The 10,587-nt window shown below is 38.1% G+C and overlaps 1 non-coding gene across 1 annotated transcript; it reads right to left on the bottom strand.

The window, feature by feature from the left end:
* Positions 1-1,310: 1,310 nt before the first annotated feature.
* On the bottom strand, positions 1,311-1,434 carry LOC149554219 (U6atac minor spliceosomal RNA). The gene has a single exon (XR_016353511.1). It is a non-coding gene; the product is annotated as a U6atac minor spliceosomal RNA (small nuclear RNA).
* Positions 1,435-10,587: the final 9,153 nt, after the last annotated feature.

Here is a 10,587-nt window from a genome sequence, read left to right as displayed (position 1 = left end):
AGGAGATAAGAGCAATGTATTTGATAAATCTGTGGATAGGGGAAGGATTTATGGGGCAGTGGGATATGGGTTGGGAATGGTTAGATCAACTTTCCCGGCTATGTTTGCTTTAATTATATAAAGGTACTTTGGACACACTTCTTACTGTGGAATTCATCATCTATTTCATGAACTAATCATTCACATATCACAAGAAGATAAATGCGTTGTTTCTGTTGAAGAGATCTCTAAACATAAAAGAGGTCATCATGGTGCCACTGGCTGGCATCAAATTTTACTGCTCAAGAAAGTTCTGCATGATTTCATGGTCATCTCAGATAACCGTCCTATTTATCTCCGTACATGTTTACTGTACCGGAATGAGAATGTTACAAGCATTCAGGAAGAAATGTTTACCAGAATAAGGGGACTACGCGTTCTAGATTTGAGCTGGACAAGCATATCCAAATACGAAGCCAGTGAAGGGATTGGAGTGATTGAAAAGACTAAGGTTTTGTTTGGTTGTAAGAATTGGTCAATGCAGAATTCAACTATGCTAGAATAAGCTCTCTTCTAAAATTCGCGCATTCTGAAATATATTCTGGAATATCATTTGGAGTTTTTTGGTTGTCTTGGAAGAGGAATCGGTAGATGACTATTTCGTGTTTGGTTGCATCAATAAAAATAGGAATTATAATCAGGTTTAAAAAAAAAAAATCTTAATATGAATTTATAAAAAATATTTTTTTGTTAATTTTTTAAAAGTCAAATTAATTTACTACCCTCTTCGTTATAAATTGACTTTATCAGTAAGAAAGATATACCACAACCTTTATATTTCACTTAATACTGAGTTAAACGTGTTTCAAAGTTTAAATATAACCTCAAGGTATATCACAACCTTTAAATATATTTCACTTAATACTGAGTTAAACGTGTTTCAAAGTTTAAATATTTAGACTTCGCTTGTCCACAAATATATTTGCTTGCTTAGCCCACACATTTATTTCCTAGTGAAAGCAACCCAAGTTTAATCAATTCATTTTGTCATACCCACATTTTTGGATCTTAAATTCATTAGATTTAAATTTAGTTATTTTAAAATTATATTCAATATTGCCTAAAATTGTCTCCATTATAAGTATAATTTTTAATATACACGTTTATTATTAAAGAAGTCAAAATTTACAATTTTTAATGATAAATATTTGACAACATTTATAAAAAAAATATTACATTTGAAGAATTTGATTATAAATACTATTGTATGCATAAAGAATATAAAAAAATTATGTTAAATATAACTATAAATTTGAATATAATATCAAAACTAAAATTATTTTATTTTTGGGTAAGAACTGTCAATGACTGATAGCCGTGTGTGAAGGAAAGTCCAAAGACTATTCCCGTCCTTATCAAGGGAGATACCAACCATCTCTCCTTTTCAATGAACACACACATTTTAGTTTTAAATATATAAAAAATAAAAATATACAATATTTGAACATAGTTTTATTTAGAAGGCTCAAGATAAGATTTATTTGTAAAGATAATTTTAACAAAAGTTTATAATAGATATCAAGTCCTCCTAAGGATTTTGTCATTGATAAAACTTTTTATACAAATTATAGCTATGCATTTTTTTGCATATGTTCCCAACAAATAAATGCAATTAAAAGACAAACAAGACATTGCAAAAAGTAAATTTCAGCCTTCTGACTATTGTAACACTTGCACTCTACTTCATCATCACACACTGTTCTCATTGTTTGTGCATCACTAGCCCATTCAAAGAATCCACATCCATCGCATTCCTACAATAGCATATCTTCATTAGTTCCTAGTATAATAATTATTTATTCATTACACTAATTTCTAACAAAATTAATAACAACCTTTTTCTTGTTCAGGAAACACCAAAATTTATGCCCAGGATATTTTAGTGTGTTGGAGATTTTTAACAAACAAGGGCCAACACCATATTGACATGTTGGCACATTGATTAAAGCCATCAACCCTGAAACATAAAAAATGCATTAGTTCTTTTAAAAAGCAATAAAAGCTATTTGAGTTTAGACATCAATAATAGTCGAATGGAAAGAAATCATGCCATATGTTGTCATGACATCTTTGTTGAAGTTTAGAACTAACAACAACAGAGTGGAAAATAACCTCTAACAATGTTCGCATAAGATATTTCCAATATGAGAAAAAACATGACTAGAAAGAAGATAACAAAATTGTGCGCACATTTTTTTGGTATGTTGAACATAGAGAAGATGTCGTGCAGGAAGGGGAGTGGGTAGGGGAGTGATTAGGAAGCACATGTTCAATTTTCAAACTTGGATCCAGGCGGGAAATCTCATGGAGGTGGATCTCAGAAACCAGGTACGCAGGATGGGATCGAGGCTAACTGTGGAGAGGCAGAGTTTGGGGATGGGGACCCACGTGCTATCAATGGAACCCAAGAAAAGCAAAAAATGCAATCCAAGGTGGACAGACTTGGGAATCTTCCAATGAAATGGGCCTTACTCTTTGGTGTTAAGCCTTCTGGTAAGTCCTCTTTCCCTCTGGTTAAGGTTGTGTCAGGTCTAGAAAAGGGATCGTGTACGATTGCCATTCCAGATGAAATTGTTGACCACAACATTGCTATGATGGCTTCCACACTTGTGGGGAAATTTATGGGTCAAAGACCAAACATCGATGTAGTCTGGTTCTTCACAATGAAGAAATGGAGTCTGAAAGGGTAGGTTAGTGTTACTGCTATGGCAAAGGGATTTCTTACTTTTGAATTCACCTATAAAGAGGATATGGCTGACATTCTGTGTGAAGGACCCTGGAACATTGGAAGGGGTACCCTGGTGCTACAAAAATGGTCTTCAAAATTGGATTTAAACAAATCTTTCTTTCAACAAGCTCTAGTATGGGTTAGACTCCCTGAGTTGCCCTTGGAATTCTGGAATGAGGATGTTTTTATGGGTGTGGCTAGTTCTTTTGGAGAGCTTCTCTCCATAGACCCTATTACTGCTTCTAAGAGCAGGCTAACCTATGCAAGGATCTATATAGGTGTTAGGGAAGGGGATGATATGCCTAAAGTGGTGTGCTTTCAGTCAAAACTTGGCACTCATATTCAGTAGATGGATTATGAGAGTGTCCTTTTTGGATGTTTTCACTGTTTTAAGATAGGCCATAAGGCTTTTCAATGCCTGAAAGCAAAGTCAGTTCAGAAGAAGAATCCTTTTGCTGCTTCTCTCTTTAGGGTCAAGAAAGTATGGAAAAAAGAAGAAGACCACCAACCAGGGCCAGAAGGGTCCTCTTTCGGCAAATAAGAAGGTTGCAGAAGCTTCAAAGAAGGTAAATAAAATGCAACCTTCTTCTTCCACTTTGCCTTTGGGCACAGATGGAAAGACTGTTCCTCAGGGTGAGCTATTGAAGATAGCCCCGAGGTCCTCTCTAGTCATTAGCGAGCGGCAAATGGTTAATGTCGATCCCCAACTGACTGAGGCTACTCTGGTTGAGGAAAGGTCGGATCCTCAAGTGATGTCAAGAGATGTAGAAGGCAAGGTTGCCCCACAACAGGCAATTTAGGAGGCTGAGATGTTAAGTTCTCCACTTTCTATGGGAGGGCTTGACCTGGCTACAATTGAGGAGGAGAAGGATATAGTTAACAGGGATATTATCATCTATCAAGACCTAAAGGAAAACCTTGTTTCCACTTTAGCTGGAGGGACCAGTATAGGAAAGATGGATGTTTTGGTGAAGGATCTAGACTAGTGGGAGGATTTTTCAAGCACCCCAAAGTTTGCTCTCAAGGCTTCTAGGTCATTGAAGTTTCGCATGGAGAGTGAAGTCCTTCTATCCCCAAAGCCTAGGAAGAAAAATGTTAGAGAACCTTCTTTGGCCTCTTCGATGGAGACTAGGAGCAGCTGCAAACCGAATGTGGGCTCAACAGCCAAAAGAGGCAAAAAATCAGAGAAGGAATCTAGAGAGGAGGAGACTAGAAGAAACTTGGAGAATGGGTGCCAGAGAACTCTTCATGAGTGTTCCAAGAATTAAAAATGAAGATCATATTATGGAATATTAGGGGCCTTAATGGAGCCCATAAAAAATAAATTATCAGGAACCTAATTAGAGATCAGAGACCAGATATCTGGATGATCCAAGAAACTAAGATGAAAAAGGACTTTTTGGGGAAGATTAAGTTTAGCAACTTGATGAGTGGGGAGGCTTCAGACTTAGATGGTGCCTCTAGGGGTCTACTAACCCTTTTTAACACCAAAATTTTTAGAGTGGAATATGCTTACAATGAAGGTAATATTCTTTTGTGTAAAGCTTTTCATATCCCTTCCAATGATTGTTGGTTATTGCTGAATTTATATGCTCCCAACAATAAGAGAGAAAGAAAGACTTACTGGACTACAGCTGGAGGTCTGGTGCAAAGTAGCAATTTAAAGAAAGGAATAATAATGGGAGACTTTAACACTCCTTTGATGGATGAGGAAAAGAAGGGAGGCTTGTCTTCAGATTGGGAAAGTAAACATGACCTATCAAACTTCATTAATGGTCTAGCTTTTCTGGATATGGACCTCATGGGAGGTGCCTTTACTTGGTCAAATAAATGCATTGGTCAGGATTGTATTTAGGTCAGACTAGACATAGCTCTTATCGCTCCTAACTGGCTACGATCTTCCTCTTGCAAGTTAGCTCTTTTGCCCAGAGTGGGTTCTAACCACTCCCCCATTTCCCTTTCGGTTGTTCCTATAGGTCCCAAAGGACCTCCCCCTTTTCATTTTGAAAAAATGTTGACCTCTCACCCTAATCTTTTAGACAAAGTCAAGCTCTAGTGGAGTATTTATGTGGAAGGCATAGCTATGTACAGGGTTGCTAGAAAACTTAGCAACGTTAAAAGGAGGGTAAAAGCTTGGAACAAGTTTGATTTTGGTCACATATTCATTGAGAAGGAAGACCTATCTGACAAACTTGCTTCTATCTAAGCCTCTATTCAGGAGGATGGGTATGACGAGTTAGATAGGGAGGCTAAGCTATCTATCCTTTTAGAATTACACAATATTATCAATAAAGAGGAGAAGTTCTAGAGACAAAGATCAAGGGTTAACTGGCTCAAAGATGAAGACCAAAATATGAAGTTTTTTCATCTTACTACTCTTAAACATTGAGCTAATAATAGAATTACAAGTTTAAAGAAAGGATAGGGTATGTTGACTAAGGATGATGAAATCTCAAATGAAGCTGTTTCTTTCTTCTCCTCCCTATTGTCTTGGGATCCTATGCTATCCAAAGTGGATCAAGATGACATTGTTTCCTGCATCCCTCAGATCATCCAGCCTCACCATAATATACTGCTTCGGGCCATTCCCTCTGATTCAGAAGTTAGAGAAGCTCTCTTCTCTTTGCTGACTGATAAATCTCTAGGCCTTGATGGTTTTCCTACTTTCTTTTCCAATTATTTTGTCCAGTTTTGATGAAGGATGTGGTGAAGGCTATCCAGGAATTCTTTGGGGCTAGAAGCATTCTAAAGGAGATTAACTCTACTTTTTTAGTTCTCATTCCTAAAGTTCTTGGAGCCAATTCTTTGGAAAATAGACCTATTAGCCTATACAATTCTTTTTACATGATCATTTCAAAGGTGCTTACTTCCAGGTTGCTCAAGCTCCTCCCTTTGATAATATCTCAACAGAAAATTGGTTTTGTCCTGGGCAAACAAATTTTAGACTTGATAATGTTGGGGCATGAAGTGATTCACTCTATGGAAGCTGGAAAAAGGGAAGGGATGTTACTTAAACTAGACCTATCAAAAGCCTACGACCGGGTTGACTGGTCTTTCCTAGATATGGTGCTTAAGGCTTTTGGTTTTGATGTCAAATCTTGTAAGCTAATATCTCAGCTGGTAACTACTTCCTCACTTGCAATTTTAGTTAATGGATCCCCCTCTAATTTTTTCTAACCTTCTCATGGTCTTCGTCAGGGGGATCCTCTTTCACCTATTCTCTTCATAATCTTGGTAGAATGCATAGGCAGACTTATTGTGAAGAAAAAGAAGGAAGGGAGAATCAAAGGTATTAAACCTTCTTCTAAAAGTGCCCCTTTTATGCATCACCAATTTTTTGATGATACTATAATGGGAGGGGAGGCTTCTATTAAGGAGGAAAAGTCTATGAAGGATATCTTGGATACCAACTCCAGAGGGTCGGGACAGCTCATTAATTAGGATAAGAGTTCTGTATTCTTTATCAACACTTCTAAGGACAGATAGAAATTTTTTTCCAGAATTCTGGGATGTAGTGTGGGGAAGCTTCCCTCTACCTATCTTGGGCTCCGTTTTGGCATGAATCCTCCCAATTCTTTCTGGAATGGAATTATGGATAGATTCAGTAAGAATTTGGTTGGTTGGAAAGGGGCCTCTCTAAGCCAAGCCAAAAAATGGCAACTGGTAAAATCCACCCTTCAGTATTTTCCTGTATATGCTTTGAGCCTTTTTGTGATCCCTATGAAATTTTCTGAGAGGATGGAAAAAATTTAGAGAGACTTCTTATGGATGGGGGGTGAAAGGAATAAATGGTATCCCCTAGTTGCTTGGAAAGAAGTTTGCCTCCCAAAGAAAAATGGAGGTCTTGGCATCAAGAAGCTAACTCACCTCAATAAGGCTCTTTTGGCTAAGAAAATATGGCGTATATTCAGTAGCATAGGGGAATGGAGAGACATTTTGGTAAAAAATTACATAAAGAGGCCCTCTAAATAGTTTACCCTCTTCAGTGAGAATATCCCAAGAGGATCCGCTATTTGGAATGGTTTTTTAAAAGCCAGGGGCTTGGAAAACTCTAGAGTCTCTTGGAAATTAGGAAATGGGGAGGATATCTAGTTCTAGTTTGGTAGTTGGCTTATTCAGGGCCCTCTTATGAACAACCCCATCCATGAGGTCTGGGTGAATGACTACACCAACCATTTTGGGCAGAAAGTTAGTAACTATAGGAATTACCATGGATGGATAGACCTTTTTGTCATCTCAGAAGATCTTAATCCAATTATGATAATGCTAAAATCTATGGCCCTAAATAACAGTAGGGATGAATTGGTTTGGGGAGATGATGCCAATGGGCTATATACTATTGCCTCTGGGTATTTGGCCCTTTGGAGATCAAAAGAGATTCCTCCTTGGTCAAGGGCTTGGCTCCCTAGCCTCATTCCAAAAAATAATATGTTCTATTAGCTAGCTCTATAGGACAAAATCCTCACCCAGGATAACCTCATTAAAAGAGGTCATATTATGCCCAACAGATGTGTATTATGTAAAGATCAAATGGAGACCAGTAATCATTTATTCATTCATTGCTCCTTCTCCAGGGAGGTTTGGGTTTTCCTCACCCAGGACTTAGGCTTTAGCTGGTGTGTGCTTTTTAACCTTCTGGATCTCTTCTGTCAATGGAAATGCATGTTCAATAGGTCTGATCTTTAGGAATTAAGTTCCTAGATCCTACCTCATTTCTGTTGGAGCATATGGAAGGAGAGGAACAACAGAATCTTCAGAGATAAAGAGGAGATGACTATAGTGATAGGGAAGAAGATATTTGTTAACAATTAAGGAAAAATATTTAGTGAGGAAAGGGGGAGATATAGAATTAGGTGGCAAAAAAAAAGAGAAGGCAAAAAGACAGAAAGATGAAAAGACAAGAAGCCAAATGGCTTCTCCCCCTGGAAGGATGGCATAAAGCCAATTTTGATGGAGCTTCCAAGAGAAATCTTGGCTCCTTGGGAAGTGGAGGCATAATAAGGAATGAAAATGGCAATGGTATTGTGACTTTTTCCCTCCCATTGGGATTTCAAACCAACCACTTTGCGAAAGTGAATGCTGCATGTAACACTGTCAAACTAGCTTTTGAAATCAGAGTTACTAACCTTTGGCTTGAAGGGAATTCAAACAACATTATAAAATGTATTAAAGGCAACTCTCAGCCATCATGGTCGATAACAAATCTTATTGATGAGATATGTGAGACTCTTGCCAAATTTAATAGAGTCCGCGTTACTCATATATTTTGAGAAGCTAACCTGGTAGCCGTCAGGTTTATTAATATAGGGGTTGGCGCAAACCAAAAAATGATGTGGCATCTCGAAAATAGTTTCTTGACGGATGTCAAAAGTATGATTGAACTGGACAAGATCCAAGGAAGTACAGAGAAGATCAATGTGTAATTATGATTATGAATGGATTAAGGGGAATGGGTACTTCCCAAAAAGGTAGCATGGGAAATCATAATTACTGTAATTTATTACAAACTATTCGACATGCTTTGTGGGTTGTTTTTTGCATTTGCAATAGGAGCAATAGAAAGGTTAATTCTTTCTACATTCTGCTCATACACAAAGGTTCCTATCAGTTATAGTGCAAGGTGCATATGAGAATCAAGGGTGTGCAGAGTGTAGATATGGTAGGCAAAAGGTGTAGAAAGGAGTCGGTGGGTGAAATAGAGAAATGGAGAAGCAGGGAAAAAGCTTGGGAGAAGCTGGATCAGGGCGAGATAACCAAATACATTATGAAACTACATGGATTTGATCAAGAGGTGACCAACAGTATGGTTGGATCATGGAAGGATGGCAGAGTAAAGGTAAACGGGGTTTCTTTCATGATTATTGAGGAGGTGATTTTGACTATTTCTGAAATCTCAATTAAGGGTTTTAAGTTCTTCAAGGACAAGAAGCTCTCGACTAACGCTATGTGGGATTTTGTGAAGGATGTGAAGGAACTAAAAGCCCTGAAGAAGATTCATACGTACTATGTTCCTAATACCGTGAAGAAATTGTGGAGGTATGTTTTGAGAGCTGTAATTGAGTACATCACTCTTGACCCTAGGTTTTATTGGGCTCATACCCACCACTTTGTTCTTTTGAATCATTTTTAGCACAACTATAAAATTTCTTTTCCTTTTTACTTGTTAACTTCCATGAGCAAGGTGGTGGATAGCTTCAAAAAGAAGCCCACTGTTAACCTTTCTCTGCACGAGGGGCTCTTGCTACTTATTTATGAGCACTTTAAGGATTAGACAATAAGCAATGACCCCCCTCAGGCTGATAATGTGGCCTCTGGTAGTTCCAGCTTCTCTTCTCACTCAGATGATATTCAGAGCTTAAGCTCTGAGGATGGGGGGATTTCATCTGCTGGTAAAAAAGTCACCCATCAAGTCAAGAATTCGCCTTCTTCCATAACCCCTAGTAGAAAGAGCCCTAGGGATCATGGGTAGAAGCAACCTGTGAAGGATGAGAAGGATTACAATGATGATGAGGAGGATATGGAGATGGAAGAGGAGGAAAAGGAGATGTAGGAGGAAAATGAGGAAGATCTAGGAGGGAAGAAACACAAGAGGGAGGGTCTAGAGAATGAGAGAATGCAACAAGAACCGTATATGTCTTCGCTGCCTCTTTCTCCTATCCATCTTCAAGCCCAACCTGAGGAGCAAAAAATGGATCCTAAGACTGAGGGAGGGGAGGTGTAGGTCAAAGATAGGAGGAAAGCTTGGAAAAAATTTAATGTTAGGACCTCAAAAATGGGCATTTTAGAGAGGCCATGAATCCATAGGTCCTTGTGGAAAACCAAGAAGGGTCGCGGCTTGAAGAACTCATAGACCTGACGATTGTGGCTATTTTGGATAAAGCCAAGGAAACTGGGATGAACCTCTTAAACAATGCCTGCAACAGTATGATTGATAACTAAAGATCAATCAAGTGGCTTTTCCATGAGCTGGAGGAGGTCAAAGAGCAGGTGGGTCATATGGAGGAAAATAGGAATGGAATGGGTTTTGATAATAGAAACAACCATGGTGAGAGGCTTAGTCTGGTGGAGAGAAGGATTAACAACCTTGAGAGCTAAAACCACAATCTCTTGAACCCGATGATTTCACTGCTAAGCTCCATTAACAAAAACATCATATCTTTAACTAGCTGGATCAAAGACAGAGTTATGCGGGAAGATGAGGAAGGAAAAGACAGGGAAAAAGCCAAATTGTAGGTCGACCCTAGAAAGGACAACATCAACAATGGTTAGGACTAGGAGGATCAAAGGGCACACCAACAAGAGGCTGAGGAGAATTAGACGACCTATGAGGCTGCTCAGGTCATGCAAGAGTTGGAGAGAAAGAACGAGGACTAATCCATTGCATGTTCTTTTGTTTCTATCTGTGCCTTTTTTTGGCTTTTTTTCAGGGCTCTTGCCTTTGTCGGTTCATGTTGTTTCTGTTCCTGGTCTTTTCTAAGATCTTTGTTTTTTGGCTAGGCCTTGTGCTTATTTTCAGCCTTTGAACTTGGAACTCTTTTGGCTGGGCTTTTCACACATATTTTCAGCCTTGCTAATGTTTTAACTCTTGGGTTTCAAGGTCCTTGTAGAACTTGTTTATCTAATAAAAAACAACATTGTGCACACCCAAAAAAAAATATGACATTGTCCAAATTAAGACATTATCCATAGGAGCCAAACAACACAAGAGTTAAAGTGAAATGTTGATGCAAACATTAGTAATATTGATGTAGATATTATTACTGTAATAAATATTGAATAAAATGTTAAAAATTCAATCTAAAAACTATTTTAGACACAAG

Source organism: Cupressus sempervirens, chromosome 6 (assembly GCF_028749045.1).
Source record: "Cupressus sempervirens isolate cs-2001-9-10 chromosome 6, ASM2874904v1, whole genome shotgun sequence".
In the NCBI taxonomy this organism is placed as follows: Eukaryota; Viridiplantae; Streptophyta; class Pinopsida; order Cupressales; family Cupressaceae; genus Cupressus; species Cupressus sempervirens.
Note: the sequence above shows the minus strand (reverse complement) of the source record. Positions and strands in the feature narration are given on the sequence as shown.